This window comes from Oryctolagus cuniculus, chromosome 8 (genome assembly GCF_051225735.1).
Source record: "Oryctolagus cuniculus isolate XC-2025 breed Fujian yellow rabbit chromosome 8, ASM5122573v1, whole genome shotgun sequence".
NCBI lineage: Eukaryota > Metazoa > Chordata > Mammalia > Lagomorpha > Leporidae > Oryctolagus > Oryctolagus cuniculus.
This window is the reverse complement of record NC_142874.1, coordinates 26,288,875-26,307,534: the sequence shown is the minus strand read 5'-3', so window position 1 is coordinate 26,307,534 and position 18,660 is coordinate 26,288,875. Positions and strand designations below refer to the sequence as shown.

The following is an 18,660-nucleotide window of genomic DNA, read 5'->3' as shown; positions in this document are numbered from 1 at the left end:
GTGAGCCAGTCAGCTAAACGGTGTCTTTTAACTGAAGAATTCAGACCATTAATGTTCAATGTGACTATTGATAGGTAGTGACTTTGCCCTGCCATTTTCCCGGAAATATTTTCTAGTATATGCTTTGAGCTTCCCATGCTCTTTTACTGGTAGGTGTTCTTCCTTTCCCTTCTTTCATATTGATGGCCGTGTTTCTGTGTTTCTGAGTGTAGCACATCTTTAAGTATCTTTTGCAGGGCCGGACGAGTGGCCACAAAGTCTTTCAATTTCTGTTTGCTATGAAAGGTCTTTATTTCACCTTCATTCACAAATGAGAGCTTGGCAGGATATAATATTCTGGGCTGGCAATTTTTCTCTCTTAGCACCTGTGCTATGTCTCGCCATTCCCTCCTAGCTTGTAGGGTTTCTGATGAGAAGTCAGCTGTGAGTCTGATTGGAGATCCTCTGAGAGTAATCTGACGTTTCTCTCTTGCACATTTTAGGATCTTTTCTTTATGTTTCACTGTGGTAAGTTTAATTACCACGTGTCGTGGTGAGGATCTCTTTTGGTCATGTTTATTGGGGGTTCTATGAGCTTCCTGTACTAGGATATCTCTGTCCTCCAAACCTGGAAAGTTCTCTGCTAGTATCTCACTAAAAAGGCCTTCCAATCCTTTCTCTCTCTCCATGCCTTCAGGAACTCCTAGAACTCGAATGTTGGTTTTTTTAATAGTATCCTGTAGATTCCCAACAATATTTTTTAGGTTTCTAATTTCCTCTTCTTTTCTTTGGTTTGACTGTATGTTTTCCTGTGCTCTATCTTCTAAGTCCGATATTCTCTCTTCTGCTTCACCCATTCTGTTTTTAAGGCTTTCTAATGTGTTTGTCATTTGATCTATTGAGCTCTTCATTTCATTTTGATTTCTCTTCACTATAACACTTTCCTGTTCTACTAGTTTCTGAGTTTCATTTTGACTCTTCCTTAAAATTTCGTTTTCACGAGAGAGATTTTCAATCTTGTCCATTAAGGATTTCTGTAGTTCAAGGATTTGCTTTTGAAAACTTCTAAATGTTCTTATCATAAATTTTTTGAAATCCGTATCTTGCATTTCTTCTATCTCATCATCTTCATACTCTTGGCTTGGGGTGTTTTGCTTATTTGGAGGCATCATAGTGTCATCGTTGATCTTGCTCCCTCTATTTCTGTGTTTGTTACTCGGCATAGTTAATTCTTCTTGCGTCACTGTGCGTTTTTTTTTCTTTTTCTTTTTTTATTTATACTGTGTCCGTGTTAAGTGGACTGCCTGCTGTTGGAGGAGCCTTGGAGGCTTGAGATGGGTGTGGCCTGAGAGCTCTGCCTGGTTCTTCCAGGTTAAGGGTGTGCAAAGGTGACACCCTCAGGTTATGCGTGGTAAATCTCTCTCTTTTTATTTATTTATTTATTTTATTTATTCAGGGGGTAAGTAACACCGCAGGGCAGGGCTGTGCAGAATTGATGGTATTTAGCTTCCAGTCTTTGGCTCCTCTGGACTCCCACTGGGTTGCCTAGGCTACTGAATTGTAGTGACTCAGTTCCTTAGCTCTCCCCCATTGATATGTAAATCCAGAGAGCAGGCCTGCTCTTTGTCTCTTGGGAATTCTAGCCTTGCAGCCTTGTAACCTTTGCAAGGTTAGGGGGAAGAGAAACCCCGAAGCTTTTTTTTTTCCTTCTTTCCGGTAGTGAGTTTGCTGCACTTTCCGGTCCCCCTCTAGATTCTGACCCCCGTTTCCCCACCAATGTCTCGGGTTATTGAGCTCACCTCCCCTTCCAGTGCCGATGTGTGGACTCGGAGCCCTGAGCGTCCCAAGTCTCCCCACTGTTGTCTGTGTGGCATGCACTCCCCTTGGAGCACTGGGGCTTCTGCGGCTGGGTCCCGTGACTTGGCTTCCGCGCGGTGGGCGACCTTGTTCTCCCAGTAGGTCCTCCGATTCACGATTCCCGTGCAATTTTTTCCTGGTTCTTTTTTCTGCGGCTACCGTAACTCCCCTTTTATTAAACTAAATTTTCCCGGACTATCGGTGCGCGCCCTCACTATTCCGCCATCTTGGCTCCGCCTATGTGGCAGTTTATTTTCCTCGTACCCCATTTGGATTTGCAAGAAACTTCTTGGCTCAGAGTGGGACAGAAGACAGTCCTACAGGATCACATGCCTGGTGAGACCTTGCAGCACTTGAGTGTGTCAACATGTGAGACCCACTCCACAAAGCCATCATGACCGTGAACCCCTACACACAAACGCCGTCCCTTTTTAAGACCCCTACAGTTTGACTCATTTGTAGCTCTGAGAGCTTTGCTCCCCCCCCCCCCGTAACAGGTGCTCTTCCAAGCACAGTTAAAAACTTATGGGAGGGCCGGCGCCAAGGCTCACTAGGCTAATCCTCCACCTGCGGCACCAGCACCCTGGGTTCTAGCCCTGGTTGAGGTGCCAGATTCTGTCTTGGTTGCTCCTCTTCCAGTCCAGCTCTCTGCTGTGGCCTGGAAAGGCAGTGGAGGATGGCCCAAGTGCTTGGGCCCCTGCACCCACATGGCAGACCAGGAGGAAGCACATGGCTCCTAGCTTCGGATCAGCAGAGCGCACTGGCCATGGTGGCCATTTGGGGAGTGAACCAACAGAAGGAAGACGTTTCTCTCTGTCTCTGTCTCTGTCTCTCTCACTGTCTAACTCTGCCTGTCAAAAAAAAATATATATAGGAGGCACTGGCGTTGTGGCAAAGTGGGTAAAGCCACGGCCTGCAACCCTGGCACCCCATACAGGCACACTGGTTCCTTGTGGATGTTTGAGGGAGTGAAGCAGCAGATGGATGACATATCTCTCTCTCTCTCTCTCTCTCTCTCTCCCCTCCCCTCCTTCCCTCTACCCTCTCTCTCCCTCTGTAACTCTTCCAAATAAATAAATAAATCTTAAAAAAACAGAAAGGGGATGTGTTTTCTGTTACATCCCCTTAATAGTCTCATGTTTGAACCTGATTCTTAACCCTCCAGCTTTGTTTCTTGTGGTATCCTGTTTAACTACTGCTTAGAGCTAAATGGAAGCCAATGTAATAATTTCTGATTTAAAGTTTCCAATGTTTGATTTCATGAGACTTGATTTGCACCTATAAATAACACATTTTTAACTTTTTAAACATATTTGCTTGTTTGAAAAGCAAAATGACAAAGCAAGGAAGAGACAAAGAGAAAAAGAGAGAAGGAGAAATCTTACATCTACTGGTTCACTCCCAAAATGGCCCCAACCAGTGGGCCTGGGTGTGAACTCAAAATGTCCACAACCACCAGGGCTGGACCACGCTGAAGCCAGGAGCCAGGAACTCCATCCAGGTCTCCAACATGCATGGCCGGGACCCAAGCACTTGGGCCATCCTCCACTGCTTTCCCAGGTTCCTTAGCAGGGAACTGGGTCCGAATTCATCTGGTATTCAAACTGGGGCTCCGATATGGGATGCTGGCCTCTCAAGCCATGGCTTAAACCCCTACACTGCATCGGTCCCTAATTTTTTATTTTGAGAAAAGTTCAGATTACAGACATGTTACAAAAAGAAGTCAAATTCCCACTGGCTTTATCCCCAGCTTTCCCAGTTTACATTTTATAAGATGATACTGAAGTTATCACAAGGATACTAATCATAACACTATTGCTGAATCACTATTGGGATTATACCAGGTTTTCTGGAAGTATTCTTTGTTTTCCTCTTCCAAGAACTAATGTAGGATTCTACACTGCATTTATTTTCCAAGTCTCTTAATCTCTTCTAATCGGTGATGGTTGCTTAGTCTTTATTTAAGATCTTGAGATTGATGAAGAGTCACATCAATTGTATGTAGAATGTCCTTCAGTACGGAACCGTATATTTTTCTTGATCAGGTTCAGAATGGATCTTGTTAGGAGGGACGTGTGTGCAATGTACCCATCTAACATGCACCCTAGGAGAGGAGACATGATGTGGACATGTCATTCCTGGTGAGGGTGAGAATCACTTAGTTACCATGCACTTAGCTCACTTGTGTTTTGCAGATTTCTTCACCGTGAAGATGCTATGACTCTCTTTGCAATTAACAAATATTTACTGAGTGCAAACACTCTGAGGACATCCAGTCATCCTGTTGCTCTTTAAATTTTCTATCACGATTTGAATATCTACAGTGGATTTTACCTGTAGGATGATTCCTGTGGTGTTGTATGATGATAATTTTCTAATTCTGCTATTCTTTCTAAATTTTCTCTTACTGATTTCCAAAAATTATTCTTTTTGGAAGAGATGTCTTTTTAAACCATTTTTACTAAAGTATTTATCCATACAGCAAAGACAAGAGGGTATGTATTTCATTCTTGAGTTTATAATCCATTATCATCATTAATAGTTGAGTAGCTCAAAAGTTTCTATCTTTGGCCACTGGGAACACTTCCACCTTGACTCTTATTTTTAGCATTGCCTTTAGTGTAAGCTTTTCCTAACTTTGAGCTGGTACAAGATACACTAGTCTCATCCAGTATTTTTTCCTACCCCAACCCTGGAATTAACTACTTCTCAAAGGATCTCTGATTCCTTCGAATGAAAGTTAAGATCAAGATTTGAATGTTAGGTATACTCCTTGTTACTGTGATGTCATTGCTCCTAAGTCCCTTCAGAGCACAAAGCAAAGTAATATTTTTATACACTAACCCAATTACCTTTACCCACCTATATGTATTTCTTTTCATATAAATGTATGTAACTATATCTTTCTATCACTATCCACAAGCTTCATTCCAATAACTCTGACCTAATGGACATCACAATTCCAGCAACTTCCTCATTATTTAAAACTTCTCTCTTGAATAATAAAACCATAACTATCAATATGTGAAATACACTTTCTTATTTTTTCAATGCTACCATTCAAGTAGTTTAAAATTCACTAAGATATTGCCCCATGAGAAACACCTTCACCCAGAAGAGCACATTTTCTGGATGCTTTTCATTTCTAATTTTACAATAGTCTATCAAAATACTACAATCTGTCCTTTACCTTCAATGACTTTATTGTGGTTATGATATTCATTTTCAATATGTAATTTTCTAACATAGTATAATTTGCTTCAAACTTCATGTCCTGTTGGGTTCCCCTCACATTCATGCTGATTTTGTTAAAGTTCTAGTAATAAAATATATTACCTGAAGGCCGGTGCCATGGCTTACTAGGCTAATCCTCTGCCTTGTGGCGCCAGCACACCGGGTTCTAATCCTGGTCGGGGTGCCGGATTCTGTCCCGGTTGCCCCTCTTCCAGGCCAGCTCTCTGCTGTGGCCAGGGAGTGCAGTGGAGGATGGCCCAAGTGCTTGGGCCCTGCACCCCATGGGAGACCAGGATAAATACCTGGCTTCTGCCATCGGATCAGTGCACTGCGCCGGCTGCAGCGCGCCGGCTGCAGTGGCCATTGGAGGGTGAACCAACGGCAAAGGAAGACCTTTCTCTCTGTCTCTCTCTCTCACTGTCCACTCTGCCTGTCAAAAAAAAATATATTAATGTAGTATACAATTTTGAATTTTGTGTCATGTGTCCAATACATTCTCTTATAGAAGACTTTGATCATCCAAAAACTCTTTCACATCCCACATTTGCACTCACCTACTGTGCCCAGACTCTAAACTCTAGCAAATGTTGAACTATTTTCATTTCCTGTAGGGCCAGCTTTTCCAGAATGTCATCTAAATGAAATCAGAGACAATGAAAACTTTGGAATCTGGCTTCTTTAACTTAGTAGAATGCATTTAACACTTACCCATGTTGCTGTATTAGCCCATAATTCTTTTTATTGTTAAGCAGTTATCTGTTCTATGGATGTAATATAATTTATCTATTTTGTCTGAAAGATATCTTGGTTGTTTCCTGATTTTAGTGATCAAGAATAAAGCTCCTATGAATATTCATAAGAAAAATTCTGAATAAAGAGAAGCTTCTTTTTCTTTTGAGTAAATACTTAACTGTAACATACTCATACTAAGGCAACAGTATGCTTATAAGAAACCAGCAACCTCCCTCTGTCACTATGCCTTTCAAATAAATAAATCTTAAAAAAAAAGAGAGAAACCAACAATTTTTCTAAAGTGGCTGTATAATTTTACATTCTTACAACCAATGTATTAAAGTAGCATACCATTATAGTTTCACTTCACATTTCTTTATGGATAATGAAATTGGTCATCTTTTTTATATGCTCATTTGTAAGCTTGAAATTTTTACTAATTATTGCCTTTTATATATTCTAGATGAATTTGTCCACAAGAAATGTAATTTACAAATATTTATTCCCATTCTGTAACTTTTCATTCCTTTAGCAGAACTGAGCAGAAGTTTCCAATTTTTACAAAGCCCAATTTATTTATTTTGCCTTATTCCTCATATTTTGTTGATATGTTTAAAAATTCTTTGTCTAGCCCAAATCACACATATCAAAATTTCTCCTATATTTTCTTCTAGAAGTTCTTTTTTTTTTTTAAAGGCAGAGTGGACAGTGAGAGAGAGAGACAGAGAGAAAGGTCTTCCTTTGCCATTGGTTCACCCTCCAATGGCCGCCGCGGCTGGTGCACTGCAGCCAGCACACTGTGCCAATCCGATGGCAGGAGCCAGGTGCTTCTCCTGGTCTCCCATGGGGTGCAGGGCCCAAGTACTTGGGCCATCCTCCAGTGCACTCCCTGGCCACAGCAGAGAGCTGGTCTGGAAGAGGGGCAACCGGGACAGAATCCGGCACCCCGAGCGGGACTAGAACCCGGTGTGCTGGCACCGCAAGGCGGAGGATTAGCCTAGTGAGCTGTGGCTCCGGCCTTCTAGAAGTTCTAAACTTGCATTTCTACTTATATGGTCAATGATAGCTATGTTAAATTTTGTGTAAGGTATAAGATATTGTCGAGCTTAATTTTTTAATGTGATGACAATTATTCTAGTGTAATTTTGGGGGGAAACTATTATTTCTCCATTGAATTGTCATTGCAAACTTTGTCAAAAATTTCTTATCTGTATATGAGTCCATTGTGAATTTCCTATTCTGTTCCACCAATCTATTTTTATAGATTTCCAACCAATACCACACTTTTGTTAGCATCATGGCTTTATAATACTTCTTAAGATCAATTACCATTATTCCTTTAGTTTTTTCCTTCTTAAAATTTGTTTCAGTTATTCAAAGTACTTTATATTTCCACAAAAAACCTGTAGGATAAAATTACCAAGATCTACAAAGTGGAATTGTGACTGCAATTTTGCAGAAACCATCAACCAACTTATGGAGACTTGACATCATAACAATATAAAGCCTTCCAGGCATGGAAATAACATGGCTTCATTTCTACGGGCCTTCTTTAATTACTGTCAGCATGATTTTGCTTCTTCTTTTCCAATATGCATGTTTTCTAATTTTTTTGATTCTCCTGTTTCACTGCTTAGGATTTTCAGGAAGACACTAAGGAAGTTCTGAGAGGGGCCATTCTTGCCTTGTTCCCAATTTAGGGCAGGCTAGAGCAGGGGAGCAGGGAGATGAATGCATTCAGTTCTACTGTTGTGGGCAATGAGATCCCCAACTGGGTTTGTTTCAGATTCCAAGTTTGCAGACAGATATTTAAAAAATACACACACACACACACATATATATATATAAATATATATTTGAAAAGCAGAGACAATAAAGGTGGAACTCTCATCCACTACTTCACTCTTCAAATGCCCACAACAGCTGGGACTGGAACAGGACAAAGCCAGAAGCCAGAAACTCAGTCTGGGTCTTCCACATGGGTAGCAGGGATTCAAGTACTTGATTCATCACCTGCTGTCTCCCAGGGTAGGCATGAGCAGGAAGCTGGAATCGAGAGTGGAGCCAGGACTTGAATGCATCTCATAATAACTCAAGCTTGCAACATATCAATAAATAATTAACTCACAAAGTATGAAGCGGGAGACTCTAGGTGACTTTCTACAATGTCCAGCAAGGAACAAAATGAATTGAAATCAGGCCTGCCGTGTGCTAGTGAGATGTGCTCCTCATCTGGAGAGAAGGGGCAGAAAGGAGAGGAGGAGGAGTCTTCCCTGCCAGCCCCTTGTTTATCACAGCACTGGAAGCGGGCAAGCACAGACCATTCCTGCTCACATGCTGTTCCCTCCAACTTTCTCTCACTTGATTAGATGCATGCTTTTTTCCTACCCTTCCTCTCCTAGTCAGAATATGGCCAACCACACAGAACAAAGATGCATTGGACATCGAAGTGGTTGTTATTTGCAGATGTATTTCCCATGAGGTGGAGGGACTGAAGCTAGTCACATTTAAGCATTGACACTTTTATGGAGTTTTGAGAGGGAGCATCCCCCAAGTCACAAAAGAAAAAGAAAGAAGAGAGCCTCTTCAAAGATCAAAGGTGCTGGAAAATCATCACCTTGTTGAGATGCCTTTCACGTGGACTCTGTTGACAACAGTATAAGCACATCTAGCAAAAAGAGAAAAGGCTGATTTGCTTGATTATAAATCTGTTAAAGAGATCTTTGGGGGTGAAATGAACATACACAGAAAAATCAGTGACAGAGAGTATTAGAGTGAAGCAAAAGCATCAGTTTTAGTGAAGGAAATGGAACAATTTACGTGTTTATAGTTTTTTTTCTAGTGAATACCTCTCTGCACATTAACAATTTCATTTTCTAATTGTTATATAACCCTCTTGATCATTAACCACTTTCTTTCTACTGTTGATAAATGAACATTTCTAATGCTCACTTTATAGAATGTAAACCATATATCCTAATGTGTACATGTGTATGTGTGTGTGAGTTTGTATGTGTGCGCACCAATCCATAACTGCTTCCCATTCAACAAAGCATACTGACACGGCAGAAATTTTCATTTTAATATAAAGTACCATATGAATTTTGATGAGTTTTCATCTCTTAGGCATATGATCTCATTTTTTGTAAATTACCAAAATTTAACTGTTACTCTGTCCATCATTGCAGCCAATACATTTTTTAAATGAAGAAAATTATATTAAAGCACCCCAAATGTAATGTATAGCTGAAGGTAGAGTTGGACTTGAGTTCATATAAGAAATATTTAGGGGCCTTCCCAATGCTTCATCATATAAAAATAAAGAGCCAATTGAATATTCTTTAAAACAAAATAGTATGGGGGCCGGTGCGTGGCTCACTTGGTTAATCCTCTGCCTGCAGTGCTGGCATCCCATATGGGCACCGGGTTCTAGTCCCGGCTGCTCCTCTTCCAGTCCAGCTCTCTGCTGTGGCCCAGGAGTGCAGTGGAGGATGGCCCAAGTGCTTGGGCCCTGCACCCGCATGGGAGACCAGGAGAAGCACCTGGCTCCTGGCTTCGGATTGGCACAGTGCACCAGCCATAGTGGCCATTTGGGGAGTGAACCCACGGAAGGAAGACCTTTCTCTCTGTCTCTGTCTCTCTCTCTGTCAAATAAAAAAAAAAAGTAAAAGAAAAAAAAAAAGCAGTGCAATGCCCTCTTTGAGTGGGTGATCATCATTTCCAGGCATTGTTGTGTGATTTGGCAAATGGTTGAAAGAATAATTTAAATATTCAAAATTCAGAGATAAAGACTCTTTATCATGTAATTTGATGACCATCAATATTTTTTAATCATCTTCTTCTTCCTATACCTTCTGATACATATACTTCATGAGATCACTTATTAATTGCTATTTATTAGAACATTGATTAACATTTACACTGTAAATCAATGTCTATATAAAACAAGGTACCCTTGAGAAATCAAAATTTAGTTCCAAATACTTTAAACCTTTAAAATGATTACAGCTACATGCAACTAAATTATCTAAATTCTCTTATTTTTCTATCGTGTAATCAATGCACCTCATTTTATAAGTAGAAACCTGTTCACCAACTGATAAAAAACCAATCAAGACTAGCAGCGCTGCTTTTGTCTCCATGCCCCAAGTAAATTATAGCAGACGTTCAAACAAGGTCTCCACAACACCTTCTCACAATGCAATGCCTTCAACCCAGGTAAATGATACCTCGAGGGTTTTTTTCCCATGTAATTCTTGTTTTACAGGTTTTTACATCTTTTTATTCACTGCATAGAATAGAAACACTATGCAAGACACTTATTTAAAACAGCTAGAGGTAAAAAGCACTCTCAATAAAGCTGCCCTTACCTTGGTAATAAATATTAATCATATGTCTGTCCAGATAAATTCCAAATTTTTGTTCGTGTTTTCATTAACAGGAAAATAGACACTACCCTCATTATACAAGGGTATTCCAAAATTTTGCAAAAAAAATTTTAAAAGCTAAGTTAAGAAATAAGATCCTTTTGGTGCAAAACTATTTGAAATCCATGCCTAGTTTGCTCATAATACGCATTTTTCATGAACTTTTGAAGACTCCTTATGCAGTTAAACAACTTACTTATGGGTCACCCAGTCAAGGTTTTATTTCTCTGAATATTGACTTTCCTTTGCAATCATATTATCTTGCTGTAGCCAGTATTAACTCAGAGAAAGGAAAAATTAAAAAAAGCAAAACTAGCCACAACCAGGCGTTCTCCTAAAGGTAAAAATCTGTCAGAAATACAACTTTATGATACTTTCCATTGTCTTTTATCAGTGTCCAAAAGGGAAGAAAAATGGAAAAGCAAAGGATCACTCTTTTCCTCACTAACACCTCAAGAACATACAGTTCACTGCATAGCAGGATCATTGATGTCGGCTACTGAAACCAGAAGAATCTGTAATCACCAGCAGTCTGGTTCTATTTGTGAAACAGATTACTATGCTTTCAGAGTGCTAATGATCTACCTCTCTAAAAATATCAAATTAGACAAAAGTCGCTACAATATTAGAATCACCATTCACCTGAGACAACAACATCGCTTTGTAGAAATTACTCTAATCTACCTCTGGAGTGAAATTCTTCACACATTGACAGTCAGCATAACCTCTGCCTCACGTGTGAAACGCGGGGCCGGGTGCATTTCCCAAACGGGAGAACTCACTGAGAGCCTGTACTGAAGCTGCCTCACATCTAACCTTTTCAAAATTTTAAGTCTTTATATGTTTTATCACCTCTGGATTAATTCATGTGTAGTAGGCCTTTCAACAGCTTAAAAGGTTATTAGCTCATATACGAATATAAAGTTTCCTTAATTTTTTGAAATATGAGATAATAGCAAACAAAGAATATTTTCAACAGACTAACAGCTACACCAGTGGAGTCCTAGGTTTAAAGTCAGAATAACACTGTTATCCTGGGCGGCCAATTATTAAGCCAGTAGCTTTGTATAAATATTGAGGCATCATTTTTCATATATAATAGAGAACCAGGAAAACTTACCTTGTCTGATACAGTCTTGTTGATACCACCAAATGAGATAAAGTGTATAAAGGTGCTATTCAAATCATAGTAGTTTCCTTCACCTCAAAAAACATGATTTGCAAATTTTACACACTATTTTAGTTAGTACTTAAATATGCTCATTAGGCTCAAATGCCATATCAGTTATTAAATAATGCATTTATGCTTATTATATTTAAATATCATTAGTTATTTATAAATAATATACTACTGATGAAATTAAAAGGGAGTAACAGCATCTTAGTATTAATCAGATCGTTTGTAAGGAAAGCTGAGCAGTAGTTTAGATCTGCTCACGACATTGTTATGCGCCCGACACCTTGCATTTACCTTTACAGATAAGAAAATAGCACAACAGACTTGACCGAGGACCCTGCAGGTCACATGGAAAGGTGAATCACCAAGTAGTAGTCAGAGTGATCCTATCTGGAGCAACGTCTTATGACTGTGTCAAAAGATAGGGGCAACAGAAGAAGAGAAATTGCAAACCACTTGCTCTTGTGAGAACTATGAAAATATCTGACAATAATTGGTAGGGAGATCACAAATAATTTTTTTTTAGTTTTTTGTCACAGGCATCCTCATTTGCCACACCGATGACATTAAGTATATATTAATTATCCAATGATTTTTCAATGCTTCCCACTCCTATTTCCTCTCACGTGGGAGGCCCTACATGTGCTGAATGTACATGGGAACCACTCCCTCTGCCAAGGCTGTTTGAAAGAATACCCCATCCCAGTCATGAGTGCAGAAACACACGGTGATTAGGCTTCAGCATGATTTGTTTTAAGGGGACACGACACTGGAGCGCAAGGTGACATAAATGAGCTAGCACAGCTCTTGGCTTACGTTCAAAACTCAGCAAGTGCTGTGTGGCCTCTGTTTTGGGGATTCTGGTGCCACGGGTATTGAACTACTTCTGTTCTCCCCTTTACTTCATGATATGGTTTCAGCTTTCATTTGCTGGAATCATTCTTGAGCATTGTGTTTGGGAGAGCATGTAGAGAGTGCATTTCTCCTTTCTCCCTGCTTTTAAATTACAGGTTGTTTGCTGGCTTTAAGATTTTGAATCCTAGAGCTTTTACTCTGGTTTCTGGAGAAGCTGGTCAGAAGCCTTTTCCCAAAGGCTGAGCAGAGCTTAGCGGGGCCATGGGGGCTCCACAGGCAGCTCCACGGGCTGGTGCTTTTTCATCAGGGCAAGCTGCGTCCTGGCAGGGCACTCTTGGCCCAGCTCCCACTATTTGCATCGGATTCAAGATAAACAAGAGCTGTTGCAGGGGTGCCAGAAGGACTTGAAATTCCTCTCAGAAGAAGAGTATTGGAAATTTACAAATATTTTTTACAAATATTGTCTAGGCATTAGGTGAACATCTTAAGTTAAGACAAGTTATTGTCACTGCTACAGTCTATTCTGAGACATTCTATGCCAGATAATCTCGGAAAAGTATAAATCTTGTATGAATGGCTTCTACCTGTGTGCTTTTGGCACCCGAAGGAGAGGAATTTGGAGTAGTCGCAAACGCAAGATCGGTTCCTGCTGCTACTTCTGTATGGGAAGGTGGGTTTGCAGATGCTTTTCCAAAGGAACTTGCTCACGGGATGAATCCTATATTGGAATGTGAACTCCATATTCTAGAATTAACGGGCTGTTGCTTGGGTTTTTATTACCCTCGTAGACTTTTGCTCCAGTATGTGCAGGGCATGGGCTAAGAAGCCGCGTTGCTTCCCCCTGCTGGGTGCAGTGAGAGACGCCTACCGAAGGGAACTTTGTCCACAGCTCACCTCCACGTGGCCTGTGCTGTGCAGCAGAAGAGTGCCCGACAGTGGTTTGCTGAGCTTCCTGGGGATTCGGAGAAGATTTTGGAAATTATCAGGTTATTTTAAAACTATATGAACAGTGGGAGCATTTTGATGAGAGGAGAGAGATGGCAATGATTCTCATAGGAGGGCAAACCCAAAGCCACCTCCCAGCAGTGAAGGAGAGCAGGATCCGAATGGAAGGCGGAACTCCAGCTGCGCCCAGTCGAAAGACCTTCCCAGGAATTCAGCAGTGGACCGCTTGGAGAGGAACCGCTGGACAGAGTTCACTCCCGTCTTCAGTGGCACACAAATGAACATGGAGAGCTTGTTTCTGTCAAGCATACTGGGAAGTGATTTTACTTTTGCAAAATACGTTTTTCCTTACCTAAGTCGATTCTAGTACAAAATCTATTATAATCTCCTGGTTATAAAAGTATGACAAGGTTCTAAGAGGAGCTGCAGACATTTCAAAATTAATAACTTTCATTTAATATTTCTTAACTTGGATAATAGAAAAACTTTTTAAGTTTAAAATCATCTTTGTTCACTGAGGTACCGCAAAAGGACATAAAAATTCAAGATGTGAGAATTGTTTTTCTTTCATAAGTTAAACTTAAGCATCTTCCTGAAGCATTGCTTCCAAAAATAGTAAAATGATGTTAGTGAAGACTGACTTGTTTCTTCACTGTAAAAGCCTGGGTAGGTGAAATAATTCTCCTGTATCTATTTTTTGTAAGATTTACTTAATTACTTGAAAGGCAGAGATACAGAGAAAGAAGGCAAGACAGAGAGAGAGAGAGAGAGAGAGAGAGAGAGAGAGATCTGGTTCACTCCCCAAATAGCCACAATGGCCAGGGCTGGGCCAGGCCGAAGCCAGGAGCCAGGAGCTTCCTCCAGGTCTCTCACATGGGTGCAGGGCCCAAAGACTGGGGCCATCTTCTGCTGCTTTCCCAGGTGCATTATCATGGAGCTGGATCAGAAGTGGAGCAGCCAGGACTTGAACCCAGTACCCACATTGGATGCCGGCACTGCAGGCAGAAACTGAACTTGCTGTACTGCAGTGCGGGCTCCCCTACATCTATTTCTTAAACTCCTTAACGTCTATCTACTAACTTGTGAAAATCGTATGGCAACTAATTTAATAATTGATTCCTATTTATATATACTCTGCAACAATTTGAAAACTAATATAATTAAACCTCTTAATATCGCTATCTGTATTATTCCTAATGAGCTAGTCATCACTTCATTAAATTTGACTTTGATGAGATAATACAGATATTTCCTTTGCAAGTATAATACAGTTATAAACTAAAGTCATACTTTCCTTTAAGAATCCAACTACATTCACAAAAATTCTATCTCAGTGATTCTGTCTCCAGAAAGATTCTTTCCTGAGAGCAGAAGCGCACAGGAGCCAAGGGCAAAGGGTCTCTTACTCACCTGAGGCTCGGTTGCCATTTCTTCTGATTGATGACGACAAGAAGCACCCAGCCGGCCATGCATCCTGTCCCTTCCTGACACTAGACAACCCCGCTGTGGACAAAACTCTGATCCCTTCATGGCAATACAGGGGTTTCTCTGTGTACTCTGCATACAACTTGAAGTATTAGACACCTTGCTCCCAAAAGCCAACCAGCTAATGGGAATTGGGTTTTCACTCTGTCAGTCTCGAAGTCTCTCTCTCTCTCTCTCTCTCTCTCTCTCTCTCTCTCTTACACACACACACACACACACACACACAAGCTCAATCACACATACAGCTATTTTTCTTCTTGAACTGACATGAAATTAAGAGCTCATGCTTTTAGAATTTTGTTTGTACCTGTGGGGTCCTTTGCAAATGGAAATTTACTTCTTTGCAAAAATGAATTTCAAAAAAGCCTCAGTAGTATGTGTTAGTTTATTTTACATCAATGACAGCTATAATGAAGAGGGCACTCTTCATTTATGTGAGCGTTGGCTTCATGTCACACTACTTGGGTGGATTTAAACAACTTAGTCTCCTAGCCTCTTCATCTATGAGATAAGAAGAATGGAATCTGTCTCACCAGGCTCCTGATGACCAGGGAAATGCAGGTGGGAAATTCCTAGAACGTAGCCTCCTTACATGAATAATAAATTTTAAAAACCCCTTGGCAACCTGGACATGAAATCGAGTCCACACCAAGGCACTACCCTAGATGCTTGGAAAGGTCAAGAGAAGAAAAGTATCTGCCCTCAAAAGATCAAAGTGTAAAGACAAATGCAAAAGACGAAGCGCCACATGGAACAGAGATGCAAAGTGAATATTAAAGAAAACTTTCCAAAGTGGAAGAGGATCTGGAATTTGGGCTGGGCTGCAACCCATGGAGATGGAACAAGTGCAGAAACAAAGACTTTGGTTTTTAAAATCTATGTGTAAGAAGTCAGTATTAAATAGTCTGTTGCCAATCATGAGGACAACTCATCTCAAATAGTGATATATTATATATATATGCATACATATACATATCCACCCCTCTCTCTCTCCTTCCCTCTCTCCATTTCAAATGAAAGAAAATAAAGAAATAACAATTCTTTAAAGTCATATGCATTCCCTCTTTTCTGGCTGAGATGATCAGCCTCACGGCGAGAGGTGTTCGAGTGGGGAGGAAGCCATCGGAACTCTGCAGGTTCTTACTTTGATTTATGCCTTGTTCTCAGCACCTGACAAATCCTTTATACCAAGCCGAGGCAGGATGACTGTAATGTGACTGCTCTCTCAGAGCAGTGGGGATTCCAGGGAGAACCACTGTTGTTCCCTTTCCTAATCAGTCATGGGAATGAATGGGTAGTTATTGCCTAAATTATTGAGAACCTGGCTGAGGGTGTTTAAAGCCTTATAAAATATATTCTGTACTGTAGGGGGTTTCTCCTTCAATACGATTTCATGATTTGGAAGATTTTCAGAGAATTGCTTAAAAGGAAAACTATGAATGTGTATATGTTTTTAACTGGGAAGGAACCAATTCTGAAAGTATTGTTGAAATGTGTAAGGATACCTGCATGGCATATTCATTCTTGATTTGTAGTAAGAAAAAAATGTCAAGAAGCAAAAGTTGTTATTCCTGGCTTTCTGTACTTATATTTTATAACATTAATTCTAAATTATCTGGGTAACAAAGAACAATATTTTATGCAACAAAGATCATAGCAACTCTGTAAGTTGGAAATCTTTCTATAATGATTGTTTTATATTCAATCATTGATAGCTATATTTTTATCTATTGTTTCTACTGATACATATATTGTTCTTCATATAAAAGATTAATGCACAGATCTTCTGTTCGCCTCTTAGTTCCAAGCATTTAGTACTATTTATATTTGTGATGAGGACGTAGAGATGGAAATAGCAAAGAGTGTGAGCGTGTCAGCCTATAAAACCATCTCAGGAAACAAGGTACAACCTCTTAGACCCTTGTAAGAAAGAGTCAGGAAGGGACTGGCGTTGTGGCATAGCACGGTGGCTGGGAGCATCTGGGGGACCCGGATGGAGTTCCAGGTTCCTGGCTTCAACACAGCCCAGCTGCAGCTGTTTGCAGCTATGGGGAGTGAACCAGCAGATGGAAGATCTCGATCTCTCTGTCTCTCTCTGTCTCTCTCTCATTCTCTCTTTCTGCCTTTCAAATGAATAGATCGACACATCTTTTTTTCTTATACACAGAAGATCAACTTGATGGTGTTGGGACATAGATTTACGTCTCCAATCAATGTTGAGTGGATTTTTGTGTAAGGGGATAAGGTAGGGGCCTTGCTTCATACTTCTGCATATGGAAGTCGAGTTTTTCCAGCACCATTTCAGGAAGAGACTGTCCTTGCTCCTGGGATTGGTTTTTTGGCTCCTTAATCAAATATAAATTGGTTGTAGATGTGTAGATTGATTTCTGGTGTCTGTAGTATGTTCCATTGTTCTATCCATCTGTTTTTGTACCAGTACCAGACTGTTTTGATTATAACTGCCTTGGAGTATGTCTGGAAAACTGGTATTGTGATGCCTCTGGCTTTATTTTTGTTGTATAAGCTGACTTGAGCTATTCGAGGTCTCCTGTGTCTTCATATGAATTTCTGTATTATTTTTTCTAGATCTGAGAAGAATGTCTTTGGTGTTTTGATCAGTATTGCATTGAATCTGTAAATTGATTTCAGAAGAATGGACATTTTGATGATATTGCCTCTAACAAACCATGAACATGGAAGGTTTTTCCATTTTTTTTGTATCTTCTTCTATTTCTTTCTGTAATGTTTTGTTATTCTAATTATAGAGATCTGTGACATCCTTGATTAAATTTATTCCAAAGTGTTTGACTTTTCTGTCTTGGTTTGTTTGTATATAGCTCTTTATAGTCATTTCTGTTGATTTTTTTATTTCTGTTGTGTGTGTTGTCCTTTTTCATCTCTAATTTTATTGAATTGGGTCTTCTCTTTCCATTTTTTTGGTTAGTTGGGCAATGGTGTGTCAATTTTGTTTATTTTTCAAAAAACTAGTTCTTCAATTTGCTGATCTTTTATATTTTTTATTCAATTTTGTTGATTTTTTTTCTCTAATTTTTTTTTCTTTTTTCCTACTAGTTTTGGGTTTGGTTTACTGTGTTTTTCCAGTTCCTTGATATACACTTAGCTCATTTCTTTGGTGCTTTTCTAGTTTTGTGATGTATGCAGCTATTGCTATATACTTTGTTTTTAACACTGCTTTGCTATATTTCATAAGTTTTGATATGTTATGTTGTTGTCTTCATTTGTATTTCCAGCTTCATTCCATTGTGGTCTTAGAAGATGCATGGTATGATTTTGATTTTTTTTTTGAATTTGCTAAAACTTCCTTTATAGCCTCATATGTGGTCAATACTAGATAAAGTTCCATGCACTGCTGAGAAGAATGTGCATTCTGTGACTGTAGGATGAAAAGTTTTATAGATCTCTGTTAGGTCCATTTGGTGTATAGCGTCAATTAAATCTGTTGATTTTCTTTCTGGTTGATCTGTCCATTGCTAAAAGTGGAGTATTGAACTCCCCCATTACTATTGATTTGGAGTCTAATTCTCCCTTTAAAGCCTTTAACATTTCTTTTAAATAGCCAGTTGCCCTATAATTAGGTGCATTTATGTTTATAGTAGTTACATGTTCCTGTTGAATTGATCCCTTAATCATTACATAGTGCCCTTCTTTCTCTCTCTTTCTCTTTTAAAGATTTATTTATTTGATAAAGTAGCTGTCTGCACTTCAATGTTTATTGCAGCTCAATTCAAAATAGCTAAGACATGGAATCGACCTAAATGCCCATCAACAGTAGACTGGCTAAAGAAATTATGGGATATGTACTCTACAGAATACTATACAGCAGTAAAAAGAATGAAATATGGTCATTTGAAACAGAATGGAGGAATCTGGAAAACACCATACTTAGTGAAATAAGCCAGTCCCAAAGGGATAAATATCATATGTTCTCCCTGATCAGTGACAACTAAC

At 39.7% G+C, this 18,660-nt stretch overlaps 1 pseudogene; it reads left to right on the top strand.

Moving 5' to 3' along the window:
* The first annotated feature begins 12,834 nt into the window (after positions 1 to 12,834).
* LOC100341670 (cyclin-C pseudogene) lies at positions 12,835 to 13,573 on the top strand (annotated as a pseudogene).
* The last annotated feature ends 5,087 nt before the right edge of the window (positions 13,574 to 18,660 follow it).